The sequence below is a fragment of the Ambystoma mexicanum genome, chromosome 12, assembly GCF_040938575.1.
Source record: "Ambystoma mexicanum isolate Mex_15411 chromosome 12, UKY_AmexF1_1, whole genome shotgun sequence".
Classification (NCBI taxonomy): domain Eukaryota; kingdom Metazoa; phylum Chordata; class Amphibia; order Caudata; family Ambystomatidae; genus Ambystoma; species Ambystoma mexicanum.
Genome location: NC_090936.1, coordinates 1,101,548,595 through 1,101,566,635, shown reverse-complemented (window position 1 = coordinate 1,101,566,635; position 18,041 = coordinate 1,101,548,595). Strand labels below are relative to the sequence as shown.

Here is an 18,041-nt window from a genome sequence, read left to right as displayed (position 1 = left end):
TATAAAACTATCCCCCTTGGTATACAGCGCCCCAACTTCTAATCTAGGACTGTACCACACAAGGTATTGGTAGTATGGCAGAGCAGCCAAGCTTATTTTAAGGAGGGAGATGTGAGCGGTTATGGCAGTACAAACAACTTTGTATATACATAGGCCCAAAGAACCACTTATACACTTGCAGCTATATCAAAATAGTTATTTTATATACACAAGGGACAGATACATTTACAGACAAGGTAAGTACAATTTCAAAGCTAATAAGCACAATAGAAACCCAATGCAATAATTCAGGTAAGTAAACCACAGTGTAAAACTCCTATGAATGATTAAGGTAAGTAAAACAACTGTTCTATCAACCCAAAATATTCTGATGTAGGAATAAAATGTATGAACACCACCAACATTAGCAAGTAAGCACTTTAAAACTTGTAGTAATCAGAGGCCTAAAGGCTTTAGCAGTCCATCCCTATCTAGGCTCCCTGTATGCGCACAAGCATTAAGCCTGGGCGGATGTGTATGGGTGAACACCCAAAGAACGGAATCAGCACTAGAAAGGTAGGTATTACCAAAAGTCCCACAGTACCCGAGGAGCGATGAAGGGGATGAGGCCGGATGCCTTCACGATACAGCAGCTGTAGACCCGGTCACCTGTTCCTTGATGGAATGTCGCATCTGCAGTCGAGAGTAAGGGCTCACAGCAAAGGATTCTTCGTGCTCCAATGCAGATCTGTGGTTTTGGTGCCATCTTACAGACTCCAATGAAGAACGTCTCATCCGAACGATTCATCTCCCTTGCTTGGTCCTGTACTCTGGTGAGGGGACTTTGAGGAGGGGGGGGATCTCGCCTCTGGAGGTCCAGAAGAGTTCCACTAAAGTTTCTGGATGATTTGTTCTCGGCAAGACAATGTACTGCACTCAGGCTCAAGGTCTCAGGGTATTGGTGGTTTGCAGCCCAGGAAGGTCGCAGCTCACGGTGGGTTGGCTTGAATTGAAGGTCGTCTTAGGTCCGATTATGCCCACCAGTGCATGGGAGGGTGTCATCTTCGGAGCTTACCCGTTGAATTGAAAACAGGTTCAGAACAGCAGCGGTACTTCAACAGGCTTCTCCAGTCGCTGGAAGGTGCTGCAGGCATCTCTGGTTATCTTCAGTTCTTCTGTTCCAGTGGTCGATTAGTCTTCAGCCTCTAGGATCCTCACCTTTTATCCAGGTACCCAGCCAATCAACTCTTATGCTACATTCAAAATTTAGTAGTTGGCTGTCCTAAAACAGCCAACCTCCCAATTGGAACTGGTCCCAGGCAGGCATGGCAGAAGACAAAGAACAGCAAAGTTTCAGCCTCCTCCCCTGCTTCCTGCCCTTGCAGACACACTGAAGCTTTGGCAGGCTTCACAAAGTATTCCTGACAAAGAAAGACAAAGTCAAACCAGAACCTCCCCTACTCAAGATGGCAGAATGACCAAGAAAGGACAAGCATACAAGAAATGGCACAAAAAACAGTCACCATCTTGGGTACATGGTGACCCCTCAGTGCACTACCCCAGCTGCGCAAACAGCCTGTAAGTAAAAAAATACATATATGTCAGTAGAACACGTCCACTGCCACCAGCTACTCAGATATGCTTTTCACTGTAACAGAACATTTACAGGAGCTGTGAGAAAGGGGATGCTATGTAACCTCAGCATTCCACATAAGGTGGTGTGTGCTGATCTAACAAAAGAAAAGGTAAGCAGGATAAAAAGAATCCCCCTAGTCTTAGGATCAATAGTTCTAACAGAAAATAAAAATATAAATAGGAAAGCCCAAAGGGCTCCCAGCAACACTGCACAAAAGGTGCTGTGTGCTGCAAAAGTGAATCACAGATGCCTTAAAAAATATGGAGGAAATCATAACTCCGTAAAAAAAAAAAAATTCAAAAAAGTAAAAGCATAATGAACAAGGGTTCCCATAGTTGAAGCAAGAGAATGAAAGAGGGGGAAAAGGTTCCCTTCATCCAGGAGACCAGACAAAAAGATCTTGAGTCCAGCAAAAAAGTTGGGGGTCTCGCAGGTAGAGGGGAATTGGCATAGATATGAAAAATGTCCCCATCACTCGTACCCCCAGACCAAGGGACAGGAGGATCTAATTTACTCCTGGACGGATCCCTGGTTCCAGTCGGTCATACCTCCAGGAAACTCCATCAGCATTCTTCTCAAGTTCGGTTCCTGACTGGTGCTCAAAGCCTTGGAGGCACCTACCTTCTCGGTTATCCGACCCATGAAGCGTGTGTCAGTTGAGGTTGTTGCCGCCACTTTCTCACCCCCACTCCTTCTTGGCTGACTCCCACCCTGACACAGCCCTTTCCATGATCTACTCTGCTATATCTGATACTCTCAATGTTCTTGCCCCTGTCATGAGGATCTGCTTGAAGCCCAAAACCAAGTGCAACTCTTGGTACGACTCAGACCTCGTCACCTTTAAACGCAAGGTTGCTGAGAGGAAATGCCGCGCTTCTGGTACACCCTCTGACAAACTGGCCTGCCGCCTGCTCCAAAAGGCAGCACTGACTCTGTCCACACCAACAAGAGCCCACATCCAAGCCTGCGTCTCTTCAAATAGTTCGGCCTAGTTGTTAGATGCTGCAATCTGCAAGGAGCTGGCCAATCCTGCTGCAGTCTACCTCTCCTGTGCAATCCCAGGCCCTCTGCATGGCCATGGCCTCATTTAATCTCTAAAACTCGGGACAACCCGTCCTTCCTCCCTCTACTCCCTGCTCTTCCTCTGGCACTTCTTCGGCCACCTCTCCTCCCTCCTTCCTTCTCTGCCTTTCCTCTATTCTCCCCAGACAAGGTTTCTAGACAAGACCGATCTATGAAAGTCTTGTCAAAACCATCAAGGACTGCATTGACACTCAGGCTCACTTCTGCAACCACTCCTTCGCCACTGGAGTCTTACCTCCTCCCCCCCCCTGAAGCACTCCCTTGTGCAACCTCTTAAAACACTCTACCGACCCTTCCTGCCTGGCTAACTATTGCATAATCTCTATCACTCATTTCCTGGGCAAACTCCTGGAAAAGCTGGCTATCTCCCAGCTTAATCTTCAAACGAATCTGTTGGGTGTCTCCATGAGCATCAGTCTGGCTTCAGAGCTGCTAGAAGCATGGAAACTGCTCTCCTGAACATCTGTGAAGACCTGCTCTCCAACCTTGATTCTAACACTGCCTGTGTCGTCATCTTACTTTATCTCTCTTCTGCTTTTGACATCGTCAACCATGCCATCCTGCTCAACCATCTCCGTGATAACCTGGGCATCACTGATCAGAACCTGGCTTAGCTGACCTCTTGCCTCTCTGATCGACCCTCCCAGGTCCAACTTGGTTCCTTCCTCTTCACGATCTCTACCTGTGGTGTTCCCCAGGGGTATAACCTCTCTCCCTGGCTGTTCATACAATACCTGTCACTTCTTGCCCACCGCATTGCCGCTCTCTGCCCCAACTTTCAGTGCCATGCGGACGACACTCATTTTCAGTCTCCCTCCCGCCTCCTCGTCTCCTTCTCTCATCTCTGACTGTCTACTATCCAGGAGTGGTGTGCCGCCAACGATCTCTGCCTTAATGACAGTAAGACCGAAATTCTCCTCACCGGCACACCTGCTCCCTCCTTTCCTGGCACTGTGACCGGCCTCCTTTGGCCCTTTTCATGCTCCCACCTGTGAGGCTAAAAACCTTGGGGTCATCTTCGACTCAACGCTCTCCTTCTCTCCTAACATCTGACGTCTCTAAGAAGTCACACTACCAGCTGCACCTCCTCAGAGGTATTCTTCCGTTCCTCTCCTTCCCCCAGAAGCTCACTCTGGTTCTCTCTAGGCTGGACTACGGCAACAGCCCCTTTCTAAATTTGCCCGCCTCTACTCTCCGCCCTCTACAACTCATCCAAAACAGGACTGCAAGACTTGCCCTTGGCCTCAAGCCCTGGGATTGTATCTCTCCAGGACTGAAATCTCTGCACTGGCATCCAGTGGCGGCGAGGATTAAGTTGTTGAGTCCCTGTGGACAAACCCCCTGCTTTGTCCACAAGGCCTTCTGGGGCCTCAATACCTTCAAATCACTTCCTAAATATCTTCCTCCTCAAGCTCTTCGCTCATCCACCTCCAACTCCCTCAGGGTCAGTCGCTTCGCCAAGCAACACGTTGGTGGTAGATCTCTTTCTTCTGCTGCGGCCTCCCTCTGGAACAGCCACCCTTCCTCTCTGAAACTTGAGGAGAACCATCTCCGGTTCCGGAAGCACCTCTAGACCTTCCCCTCTTTGCTTCTGCTTTCTCTCCTCCTCTCCCCTGCAGATCTCCTGGCTGAAACTGCACTGGTTACCTGGCTACCATCTCATCTCGGGACCAGGTCCCATCCCTGCCAGTTGCACACCTGCACTGCCTCCCGGGCAACCCTTGCACTCAGGGACTGTTCCTGTATCCCTACAGCCCCCTACCTGCACTTGCCACCAGCTGGCTGCACTTTTATTCATCGTCTTTATTTTATTTATTTATTGTTTATCCTATGCACTGCACTACCCCCTCCCCCTGCACTTTTCCTCTCCCCCCCCTCCCCTGCACTTGCGTGATCTCAAGGTCACCTGTCCTAGTAAGATCGGCGTCTGTCTTCCCTCTCCCCTGCTTCATCGCGCCTTGAAAAACATGTGTATAGGAGTGTTATAAATGCCATATCATATAATAAGGACCACCTGAGCAGTTTTGGATTCTCCCCCTTCATCTGCATTAACTATTTAAGAGGTTTGAATTCTGAAAGTAAATCCATACAAGTATGGTTTAAACTTGAACGGCCAAACAATGCAAAACAATCTTGTTCAATTGTTGCCTACCTCGTTTCTAGATCTTTGAATTTTCTACTGATAAAGCAGATGGGGGTTCTCCCTGCCTTTGCCATCCATTTGGCTCAAGACTGCCCCAATTCATGTATTGGAGGCATCAGTCTGCATTAAGAAGGTCCGAGTGTATTCTGGAGCTCTCAGCACTGGAGCTTTAAAGAGGGCAGTCTGCAGCACCTAAAATGCTTTCTGACATTCTCCCTTTCACTTCACCCTCTTGGGGTATTTATAAGATATAGTATTTAGAAGGGATGCCAAGGTTCCATAGCCCTCTCTAAAACTCCTATAGTATCCAGTGAGGCCTAAGGCGGCTCTCACTTGTGTCCAAGTAGTGGGGGCCTACCAGTCTTGTACAGCCTGTACTTTTCCTGGTTATGGGCTTTATTACACCCCCTTCATGCGCAAGGTAGATCTTTATACTCTGATCAACTAGACATCTAATTGCCTTTATGGTCAGATTGGCCTGTTGGATAGCTTGCAACACTTGTTCAAGATGGGAAAGATGTTCTTCCCAAGTAGGGCTGAACACTGATAGGTCCTCCAAGTATGCTATGCAGAGGTTCTCTAGCCCATTCAGAACATGATTCATCGTTCTTTGAAAAGTGGCAGGTTCATTTTCAGTACAAAAGGCATGACCTTAAATTGACACAGGCCTTTTATAGGGTAGAAACAGCATTTTCTCGATGGAATGTTAGTTAAGAATTGATGTAGTCGCACTGCGAGACTGCAAGACTACACAACACCTATCTGCTTGATATTAGGTAACCCACCTTTTGGTATAGGTCTGTACTACACAAGTTGGTAGTGTGACTGAGCTGCCATCTCAAGATGGGTAAATGTGAGCTGTACGAACGAAATTCATAAATACAAGTAGCCAAGTAACACTTACACTCAAGGTTTCTTTTATAGTTATTTAATTAACATACATTTTTAAATAAGCGTGCTTTAAAAAGGCAATTTGAGTAACAAGGTAAACATACTTTAAAATTACTTTTCCGAATCAGAACAGGTCAGTGGATAATCTTTGGATATGCTTCTTACACAATTCCACACCCCCGAGGGGACTTCAAACACAAGGACAGTAATGACATTTATATATCACACTAGTTATACTTTGCAGATAGGAAAGGTTTAAAGGAAGGAAAAAGGTTATTAAACAGGTTCTCAGTATATGTGAGGACAACTAAATCCTCCAATGAAGTCTAGACAAGCCTTTCCCAGCAGTAAAAGTGCACAACAAGCTACCACCTATGAGGGACAAACTATATCAAAGAGTCTTAAAGGAGCCAGGGCAGCCAATATCAATTGGAACACAGTCTATGGAGCTGAGCACTCCTTCGATCAAACAGTCTTGCACAAAGTTATAGAGTTTATTGAAAAACGATTGTAGGCTCACAAGCGGTTAAGCCCGTGAAAAAAAAAAAAGTTGCAATCCACTCTAAAGGAAGGCTACTGCAATTCCCAGCGGAGAAAAGCACAGCTTAAATAAAGACAATGAGGTGGTCCAGCTGGATTCTGTCTTGCTACAGCGGTGCAGACCCTGGGTTCCTGAGCCTCAGTCTTGGGGACAAGAGGGAGGATGTCTGAAGGGCTCCTGCGATGGTACTCCGGAAGTAGTCGGCAGCTACAGGCTCTTTTCGGTTCAGCAGCACTTCGCGGTTTCATCGCTACACAAACTGCACCGTCGGGGAGCTCGGATACCGGTTGGGATTCCTTCACTCCTTGGGTCCTGCATTCTGGTGAGGGGACTCGGGATCTGGTCATCCTGCTCCTGCGGGGTCCTTCAGAGACTTCTGGAGCTTCTTGCCGGATTTCAGATGTTTCACTACTACGGATTACTTGACCCCAGGCACTAAGTTCTTGCTGCAATGAAGAAGTACAGCCTGTCGGGGAAGATGGTCCAGTGGAGTTCATCTCGGGGTTAGTTGGTCCCACTAATCTAAGGGGAGAAGTCGTACTTCTCTATCGAATTGAAAAAGGAGTTTCAGCACAGCAGCAGGGTTTCACCGGGCAATTCAATGGTCCAGGAGGATGCATCAAGCTTCTTTCACTGTTTCTTCATCAGGTCTTTCTCCCAGTGGTCGACTCTGCCTCTAGTCCGAAAACCCTCACCTTATAAGCAGGGTTCTTCCATTCATGCACAGCCTAGGCTGTGAAATCACACAGCAGGGTGGCTGCCCTGAAAAGATAGCCAGCCAGCAATCAGGACTGGTTGCATTCAGGCATTCCTCGAGACAAAGGACAGGGGAGTTTCAGGAACCTCCCTCACATCCTGCCCTTCCAAAAACACTGGAGCCAGAGGCGGGCTTCAGGGCTGAAGCCCGCCAAAGGCAAGACAAACAAAGGGCTCGAATCTGTTTCGACGCATAGAGTAAAACCCACGAAAGACCTCACAAACAGAAAATGGTGAAAAAAGAAGACCAGGGCCATTTTTACACAATGGTCACTCATGGGTGCTGTACTGAAGCCGAGGGTCCAGCCTGCAGTAGAAAAGCACAATGGTAGGAAAAATTAAACTGTCACCAGCCATTTAACGTAGTGAGGGTAACATAAAATTGTTATATGTGAAACTAGGAAAAGGGGCTACTAATTAACCCCCCAGCACTCCACATAGGTTGCGGTGTGCTGGGCCTACAAAGAGAAAAGGTAAGTAAAGTCAATTTCACTTTACTGTTCTTTGGTACTGTAGTTCACATAAGAAAAAGGTATTTAAACCTTATGAGAAATGTAAAGTATTTCTCGGTGACACTGCACTGGAGGTGCTGTGTGTCACCATACAAAAAGCAGATGCCTATGGAGTTTGTCAGACTCCAAAAACAGTGGAAACAAAATCCGAATCAGGTAAAAACACAAGCGTGAGAGAAAGGTCTCACTCACTCCAGGCTTAAAATTACAAAGTCTTAAATCCAGCAAAAGAGCTGCGGGTCTCTAAGGTTGATGGGAATTAGCACAGAAATGTGAATTCTCCCCATGGTCTGTCAGGGATATTTGGGGATAGCCTGACGTCAAGTCAAATGTGCTGAGAAACTTGGCTGAACCAAATTTATCCATCAGCTCATCTGGCCTTGGCACTGGATGGGCATCATTCTTGGTGACTGGGTTAAAAGCCTTATAGTCCATGCAAAAACCCTCCCTTTGGTGCTAGCACAACAGGATTAGCCCAAGTACTTGTGGAGTGTTTAATAACTCCAAGGTCCAGCTTTTGATGACCTCTTTGATGCAACTCCGACATCCTGTAGTCCTTGCTTTTCACAGGGACAAAGTTACCAGTGGCAAGGTCATGCTGGCCCCAAGGGGTCAGGCCTGGCATCAATGAGAACAGAGGGGCAAACTTGATTTAACAGAGTTTTGCACTCCTGCTGTTGGTGCAGGGTCAGGTTAATAGAGTGTTGTACTCCTACAGACCCATCTGAAGGGTGTCCTTTGAGACGATCAGGGAGAGGCTCAGTCTCCTCTTCATCAGAGGCTAGAAGCAAAGCTCCCATCTCTGGCCTGGGGACATAGGCATTCAGGCGGTTGGTGTGAAAGACCCCAGGGGCCTCATTGGGGTTTCAGAAGTCCACCAATTAAATTACCTCAAGTTTTCCCACATTTCTGAAGGGTCCTGTCCATTTGTCCTGTAAAACCTCTGTTTTACTGGAATCATAACTAGAACTAGCTGGTCTGTAGTGAACTCTACCATGTTCGATTTCTTGTCATGTCAATGCTTGACCAGCCTTCAAGTCTTCAGATGCTTCAGTCATCTGTGCCATCCTTTGTGTCCTAGCACATGGTCAGTAGTTCATACTGGCTTAGAAGGTGGAGCACTCTTCAGACCTCCTTTAATAAGGGCCAAGGGGCCTATGACAGGATGACCATAGTGAAGCTGAAAGGGGCTAAAACTCACTCCAGCTTGAGGTACTTCTCTGTAAGCAAAAAGAAGGCATGGCAGTAGTAGGTCCCACTTTTTTTCTAAGGGGATCCTCTAAAGCGCCCATCATGCTATTCATGGTTCCATTAAACCTGTCTACTAACCCAATGGTCTAGGGATGGTAGGCAGTTGAGAACTTGCAGGAGACCCCACAGGTTTCCCACATGGCGTGCATGTAGTGGAACAAAGTTTGACCCCCTGTCAGATACTACCTCCTTGGGAAAACCTACCCAGGCAAAAATACCAAGTAGGGCCATGGCAACTGCCTGAGCAGGGACAACTCTCATAGGTATGGCCTCAGGGTATCTAGTGGTATGGGTCCACTACAACTATTATAAACTGGTTATCTAAGGAGGCTGAGGGTCAAAGGGACCAACAAAGTCAATACCCACCCTCTCAAAAGGAGTTCCCACACTGGGAAAGGCACCAAGGGTGCCACATTCTTGGCTAGTATGGCACGTTCTGCAATGTTCATCTACTTCTGCTCCCATCTTAGGCCAGGGGAAATATAATGTCTCTCTCTTTGGTCCTTTTTGTACTTAAGTGACCAGCCAGAGGGACCCGAATGGGCCGATTGCAGAAACATGGATCTTCCTTCTTGGGGCACCACCAGTCTGAAGTAGACGCCATAGACTCACTATAGAGGTGTCCATCCTCCCAGTAGAGTCTATGCTTCCCTGGCTTCAAGCTGGGAAGCTGCCCGCTGCAACAGGCCTAAGAGAGGGACCCTCTATGTGTCCTCTGCTAACGTCTGCCCTATAGGGTCCACCTTCTGCAAGTAAATTCTGCAGCTCAGGATGGTCTCTTGGATCCAGATCATCTAAACAGGGTAGAGTTGGTGCGAGTATTGGTACGTTTTGGTCTGTGGGCTGGTGCCTTGTGTATTCTCTCTGCTAGGTATGCTGGCGCGGTCTGGGCAAGCCATCTGTGTGTGATTGTGAGGGCTTTAAATGTTATGCACTCTTTGACCGGGAGCCAGTGGGCATTGTCATGATCTCTGCTTCCAAAAGGTCAGGGTTTTCCCAACTCCCTTGGAAGCAGATCCATAACCCAGGTTCCGAGCGCCAACCAGTCCCAATTGGGACCTTTTGGACCCAGTCCTGGCGCCAGTGGCACCAGGCTCATAAATATGCCCAGTCCCAGCGCTGGAAGCGCCGGGCTCATAATGCTTGGGTGGACTTACCTGCAGCAGACCATGCTGCTTACTTGCCTGCCAGTTGAGCCTCTGATCCTCTTCTGTTTGGAACTACTTTTCCTGTTGGGTGGGGCAGGAGCCACTCCCTAGGTTCAGAACACTGGAACTCCTCTGGAAAGCAGGAACTCTTTTCTTACCTAGGCGTGGCTGTGGAAGGAGACACCTAAGCACTACAGGAGGCTATTTAAACCACACCCGATGGATGAATCTTGCTTTGCGTTATTCTGCATCCTCTGCAGCAGAACGCTCATCGTGTCTTCTGCATCTGATCCTGGGCCTAAGGAAAAAGGCTTACCATCCTGAATCTAGTCTTCAGCAACACCTATAAAGACAAGAAAGAACAGGTTAGCATTACGGTCTTCAGTGACAGCTCTTCACTTACCTGGTCCATCGGCTGTCACCAACGCCTCGCGCTGCATTCCGGCATCTGAAAGACAAAGGCTTACCTACTCTTCGTGCGCTCCGGAGGTCTTCACACTGCATTCCGGCATCTGAAAGACAAAATCTTACCAACTCTTTGCACGCTCCGGAGGCCTTAGGCGCTGCATCCCGCATCTGAAAGACAAAACAAGGTGTGTTTAAAGACATTGGGGAACTTTAATACTCACGTGCCATTACTCCTTTCCACATCTAACCCAGTGGGTATTCCGGCACCCTGCAGCCGCTCCGAACTTGTACCTGCAAAATAAAAAGACAGTTAGAGCGCATCGTGAAGCAGGCAACAAGCGCTTACTTACGTGCTTCCAGGCGCTTCTATTCATCACACGGGCTCCATCTTCAACTCACTTCAGACCGTCATCCACCATCGCCGGAAACCTGCAAAACAAGAAACATCATTACTAAAGACTTTAAAGTCATTAGAATTACTCGAAACTTACCGTTCGTGCAGTAAACGACGGACAGCAGTCCTCTGAAGTCAAGAGGCCTGCTCCCCTTATCCAGTGAAGAAACTGGTTACAGCACCCTGCCCCGAGGCAGATGGAGAGCACGGCGTTCACTTACCTAAGACATCTTACCCTTCGAGTCAGACATACAGTGCACAGAGGTCCAGCCCAAAGAGCCAGCCGTGTGTTACACATCACCTTTGAAGATACGGTATACGCCCAGTCAAGACCGGTGCCTCTACGGGAATCAGGTGAGCGTTACAGGCATCCTTTCTTGCCTGGGAGATGTGCTCTCTCCTGGGGATGCTAAATGCAGCTCTAAGGGCACTGTTTTGTGCAATTTGCAATCGGTTGTTGTTTACGGAAGTGCTTAGGAGTAGGATGTTACAGTAATCCAGCTTGAGGTAGTTCTTTGGTGATCGGTAGGGTTTCACAGCATTTATGATTTTTGATGCGAGTGCTGCTGCTGCTGATGATGATGAAATGGCGCTGACTTGCCTATCCATTGATAGGGTGGAGTCCAGGTAGACACCAAGGGTTTTCACTGCAGTCGATGTTTTGATGACTGACCTCGATGCTGAAAGAGCTATATTTGTCACCTAGTTAAGGCTTCTTTGGGGCCTACCAGTAGCATTTCTGTTTTTTCCCCCCGTTTAGACATAGACCAGAATATTGGCTGCCATTCAAGCCTGGATGCATGCATATGTGTCTTGGAGGGTGTTGAGGTCTTGCTCATAGTTTCCTGTTAGAGTGAGGAGAATTTGTGTGTCATCAGCATAGTTCGTAAAGGCTATGCCGAAATCTTCTAGGTCGCTGAACAGGGGGAGAGTAAATAGATTATAGAGAGTGGGGGAGGTACATGAACCTTGTGGGACCCCACAACCGATGGGTGATGGCAGGGCAGATGCCTGGTCCGAGAAGACTCATAGCTCGACCATCCAAGAAGGAGGTGATCCAGGCTGTGGCTTCTTGGGAGAAGTGAGCTGTGTCAGTGAGATGTTTGCACAGGATCTTGTGGTCAACCAAGTCAAAGGCCGTCGAGTGATCTAAGAGTAGGAAGAGTGAGGTCTTGCCTTTGTCCATGGCTTCAAGTAGTTGGTTCTTGAGGTCCAGTAGGGCTGGCTCTGTGCCGTGGGGAGGGCGGAAATCCGATTGCCTTTTTCCAAGGATGTTGTGCGCTTCCAGGTAAGACTGAATCTGTAGATATGCAGCCTTATCGAGAATTTTTAGCAGGAATGGCCCGGTGGTAATTGGACGGTAGTTGTTTGGGTAGTCAGGGTCAAGGGTAGTGTTTTTTTTTTTAAATAGCGGCCGAACCCAAGCTTCCATAAGGGTGAGCGGGACGGTGCTGGTGGAGAAGGAGGCAATGATGAAGGAGGTGACAAAAGGGGCCAAAGCTGTAGCACAGTCTTTGATTTGGTTGGCTGGGCAAATGTCTCCTTTACATAACGATGGTTTGTTATGCTTCATGATTAGAAGGACTTTGGGGATTGTTACTTCCCTAAATGCGAAGGATTTGGGTGGGTTTGTGCTGTGTGGAGTGTTTCCATCTGGTAGGTTGATGGAAGGCTTAGGGGGTGGTGAATTAGTTTTGGGCAGTTTGTCGAATTGGGTTTTGATTTTGTTCTGGAGTGTTTCGATTTTGTCCAACATGGCATGTTGAATGTTGTTACACCATGTTGCGTTTTTCTCGGTAGGTTGTGAGGAGGTGGGGGTAGCGGGTGGGGATAGTCAGCTCATTGTAGATGGCAAATAGCTCTTTAGATTGTGAGTTAGCTTTAATTCTGGCATTGTATGTGGTTGCTTTGACTTTAGCGATGGCCTTTTTATATTGTTTGGCGACAGTGAGGTAGGTGTCTCTTGTGGTAGTGGAGGGATTCGTTTGCCAAGAGGTTAGTGCTACTCTTAGTGGTTCGGGCATCCAGGAGTTTTTGTGTGAACCTAGAATCTGCATGGAGCATATGTTTGTTTTTTTTCTTTTCCAGTGGAGCTACCACCTCTACTATAGCTTTAAGAGGGGTGTTGTAAATCTCAACTAGTATTGTAGGCTCGTTAGATGTGGGATGGGCAGTGCCAAGGTTTTCAAGAGTGGGAGTAACATGTCTGCGGTGAGCAGTTTTTTTGATCTTGCCATAGTGGCTAGTGCGGGTGGGTTTGCCCTCCTGTTTTTAATGGTATGAAGAAGACATGCAGTAGATGGTGGTCGGTCCACGGGTGAGGGGTGATTGGGCTGATGTCAGCCGCATAGTTGTGGTCGGCAATCCAGTCTAAGATACGACCTTTGGTGTTGGTTGGTTTGTTCATTCTTTGGGTGAAGGCTAAATCTTGGAGAGCTTTGGCGAGGGCTTTGCTTGTCTTTTGGATCTTTGAAGCCTAGGTTGAGGTCTCCTAGGAGTATGGCTCTTGAATTTATTTTAAGGTTGTCGCCTAAGATGTGAGTGATGATGGATTGGAAGTCGAGAGTTGGGCCTGGTGGGTGGTAAACAATGTGTATTGTTATTGTGTCATTTGGGGAGGGAGATATTTTTGCAGAAAGCGTGTCAAAGTTGTCAGCCTCAGCGGTCTTTAGCTGCCTAGCATTGAGGGTTTCCTTGAGAATTAGGGCGATCCCCGCCTCCTTTACTAGATGTTCTGTCTTGGCGCAGGATGATACACCCTGTTGGTAAGGTTTGGCAGACGGCTGGTCCGGAAGCTTCATGTAGCCAGGTCTTGGTGGTGGCTAATATGTTAAGGTCTAAATCCGAAATGAGATCATGAATCTGTACGGCATGCGCTGGCACGGAGCGAGCGTTGATGAGTGCACATTGGAACTGTGTTTTCTGGTTTTCCCTTTGTTTAGTTGTTGCAGGGATGCTACTAGGAGTGTCGGTTTTGCAACATATTTTTGGAGTGGGGGTGGCGGTCGGTGATGGTGAGTGTTGGGAGTACTTTGCAGGGAGAGTCTTAGCGGAAGCTGAGAGGCTGGCAGAGCGGCAACCTAGCCTCCGATTTCTCATGTGTAGAGGCATGGGATGACTTAGTTTGTGTGCTTTGAGGTGGTTTGGGGGGGGATGATGGTGTGGTCAGTCAAGGTGAAAGGGCGACTTGGCTGGGTTCTGCCTGTGACTAGTGCCGGTAGGAATGGTGTGGGTGGTACATTGTAAGAGCAAGGGAGTGAGGGTGCCATGTTTCTGAGAAGGAGCTTTAGAGTGTCTGGGTTTTCCCAGGCTAGGCACAAAGTTCAAAATCAATTGTAGGCTAGTCCCAGGGTGCAGTGAATCAATAGTATGCTAGGCATAGGGATCAATCAAATATTAGTTGTAGGCTATTTGCAGTGTGCTATAGTAGCATAGAATGGGATGGGATGGTAGGCAGGGTGCCCGGGAATTGTCAACACTGGGAGATGCAAGGTGCGCTCATACAGTGAGCTCCCTGGACTCAGAGCTGATGTGAGGCAAGAATGCCTTAGACATAACCCGGGATGTTAGCGAGTGGGCTTATAGCAGATCGTTGGGAAGGCTAGGCCTGCATGTGTACACATGAGCAGGAGAAATGGCATTAGTATTCATAATACATGTAGTAGCGAATAGTGGGTTGCGAGAGGCACATACTGGAGTGTGGCTGCATATGCAGTTGAGATAGTAAGTCAATCGGCAAGGGGAGATGCGCATAATATGCTGGCTGTGGTAGGCATTGTAAAGAGCATAATCAATACAAGTAGAGTGTCTTGGGCACTTGCTGTAGGGTACTTACAGCGCTGGTCGGAAAAGCGAGGGGATTCCTCAACCGACCACGTACCTGCGCGGACAGGCGCAGACAGGCCCTCTTGATGGCCCTTCTGAGTGGAACTTCCTTCTTCGGCTTCCTCCTACCGGTTGAGGCGGGTCGCTGATCTGCGGCTCAACAGCCAATCAGTGGCTGCGTTCAGGAAGGGGCCGGGGGGGGGTGTGTTTGGGCTCAGCATATACAGATAGCTAGTCTATGAAACTAGCGTGGTGGCCATTGACTGCATTGTGAGTAATGGTGGCCGATAGGTGCGTGGGCTGCTTCGGTGCCTGCCGATGTGCAGAGGCATCAGGGGGCTGGAGGTTATTGAGGGACCCTTATCAGGAAAAGTGGCTAGGGATGCTCTCATTCGTAGAGAGGGCAGCATCTGGGGAGCATTGCTGCTCAGAAGGCTCTTACCCTAAAGCGTTGCTGGGCGGAGCAGGGGAGAAGGGCTGGAGCCCTTGCCTCACCGACGATACTTCAGGTATAGCCAGTTCGAGGGCATCCATCTCTCAATGGCATTGTAAATGTTATTTAATGTTAACAAGTACTGCTAGTGATCAACACTCAGCTCGACCAGCTGCGTGTCATCAGTGTAGTTGGTAAAGAAGACCCCTAGATCTTCCAACAATGTGCAGGAAGAGCGCATGTACAATTTAAAAGGGAGAGGCGATATTGATGCTCCTTGGGGGATGCCATATTTGATTGGGGGAGACAGTGGAAGTGGCTGAACCCCATTGTATATGGGATTCGCAGTTGGATACAAAAAAAAAAAAAGACTTGACCCAATTGACCACTTTCAGAGAACAAGCACCTTGCTGTTGTGAGCACGCGAGGAGGTGCTCATGATCAACGAGGTCGAATGCCGCCGACAGATCCAACAGGATCAACATCCCAGCATTCCCACTGTCTACAATGTCAAGCATGTCCCGGGAGGATAGCTCAATGGCAACGTGCTCGCCTTGGAAGCAAGACACGACGAAGCAACACAGGTTCGATCCCAGGGTCCGCGCTTAGAAACCTCTGGGTATTTAAGCGCGTTATAAAAATGCAACTAAGACAACAACTACCAAAATATATATATATATTCTGTAACAGCGCCTCGATGCCCCTGGGCTGTGTGAGCGCTTTTAAAAAAAAAATGCGGGTTTGGAGATCCACAAGAGCGCTCTCAGTGCTATAGGAGGGGCAAGAACCGGATTGCCGACTGGGTAAATTGTTGTTGGTTTCCATAAAAGCTTGTAGCTGAAACGTGACAGCCTTGTCCAATATCTTTAGGAGGAACTGGCTGTTAGTTATTGGCCTGAGGTTACTGGGGTCAGTGTGGTCCAGATTCAATTACAGGGATTGGTGTGATGGTAACTTTCTTGATGTCTAAAGGGACCTGTTGATCTCTAAAGGAGGCATTAACGAACATTGTTAGAAAAGGTACAAACAGGTTTCTATGTTCCAATATGAGTTTGGAGGATAGGAGAATTAAAGGACAGGAGGTTGGATGCACAGAGCAGAGCAAGGTCATATCTGCCGAAGAAATAGGGGAAAAACAAGAAGCTTGGATAGGATATGGCATCCTCGGCCCGATTGATGGAAGCCCCCGATGTGGTGGCTGGGGCCTGTACTGATAAGATTTTGTCCCTTGCCATGGTGATTTTCCCTTCAAAGGCTGACACTATTAGAACGCAATCTTGATCCGTGATTGGGAGCTCTGAAGCTTTGGGTTTTTCCAGGGATTTTAAAATGCTGAAACGTTTTCCCTTAGAACTGGAGGATTGCTCTCTGTACTGAAGAAATTTTTCTTCGTGCCCACAAATTAATGCTTTGTAGGATTCGTCCCATTTCTTCCATTCCTGTTAGATTGTGTCGGAGGGATGTTTAATCCATGTTAGTTCTAGCACCCTTTTTTTCCTTTTTCATCTTTTCCAATTCTGGTGTAAACCAACTTTGATGTCTGAGATTCTCTCCGACTGTTTTCGTTTGTACTGAGGCTATGCTGTCAAGCATTTTAGTGAATGTGTTAGTAAATTCATTCATCAGGCAATCAACATGGACGGTCGGCTGAAGGTCAACCATGATGGATTCAAGACTATGCTGAATATCAGTAGGGCTCACCTTTTTAAAATTCTGACCTGTAACAGATTTCAGCGTATTTGTAGGCCTGACAATTGGGGTTGGGAGGTGCAAGGCAAAGCTGACAATGGAGTGGTCCGACCATATGCAGGGCCAGGGCCAGGTGTCAATATCATTTGTTCCAAGATTCCTAGTAACCATCCAATCCAGAATTTGGGAATTCCCTATAGTAGGGTCATTATTTATAATTTCATAGTCACTGTCCGATAGTGCTGATTCTAAGAGTATTGCTTCCTTGTCGCGTGCATCTCACTTCCATCGGTTGAAATCACTCAAGAAAAGAGTTGAGTTTGGGCTAATCAATCTATCTCGGTTTGTTTTCATATAGCGTTTTATCGCCCATAGGCCTCAGAGCGCTTACCAAAGAAACGTAGTACGTAAAACATTAGTGCAGCCGGGTTCTGGTATTCTAAGAGCTGAGGAGGGGTGAAAGTTGGTTAAATTGTTCCTTCACCAAACCGCCAGGTCTTAAGTTGTTTCCTAAACATGACAAGAAATATGCAGTTCTTAATGGGGAGCTGAAGGGAGTTCCAGACCATAGGAGCCCTGAAATTAAAGTTAGTGCCACCGACTTTTAAGGTGTTGTCGGGGTTGATATAAGTCATGATTGTTATTGGACTGAAGATTTCTTCTAATGGGTGCTTTCTTTATTTTATCAGCTAGGTAGTTGGGTGCAGTACCAGCTAAGCATTTAAGGACCATGACTGTACCTTTGAATGTTATCCTTTGTTCAACCGGGAGCCAGTGCAACTTCCTCCTTGCTAATGAAATCTCGAATAGTTTGCATTTTTATATTAGCCTTAGAGGTACCCATTAATAGACTATTGCAGTAGTCTAATTTAGAGTTTATTATGGCTCTGGCAATCAAAGCTAAATTTTGCTCAGTCAAATATGGACGAATTTGCCATAGTAGATTGGTGTAACAAGCACATGATTTTAAACATGATGCCTGCCTCTTAAAATAGAGATGAGAGTCCACACAAATTCCTAATATCTTAACATGCTCTGATACCAAGATTTTAAAACTTCGGTATTGGTCATCACATGTTTTTTAGCTTTCAGTAGTTCAGTTTTTGCTTTGTTTAAAACTAATGAGTTTGTCGCCATCCATTTTTGTATAGCGTGAAACACCTCCCTGACTCTTTGGGCATCTTTTTCGTATTTTCCTGATAGCTCAAAGACCAGTTGGGTGTCGTTGGCGTAGTTTGTGAACCCGACACAAAGTGTTTTTAGCATGTCACATAATAACTTGGAAAAAATATTAAAACGCAGGGGGGGGGGGGGGGGGGGGAGGGGAGGGGACAAACATGACCCCTGAGGGA

General features: G+C 47.4%; 1 protein-coding gene across 1 annotated transcript in view; it reads right to left on the bottom strand.

Annotated features, from left to right (window-relative positions):
- RBM17 (RNA binding motif protein 17) overlaps positions 1-18,041 on the bottom strand; it is a 390,734-nt gene that overhangs the window by 41,445 nt on the left and 331,248 nt on the right. The gene's annotated exons all lie outside the window — the stretch shown is intronic.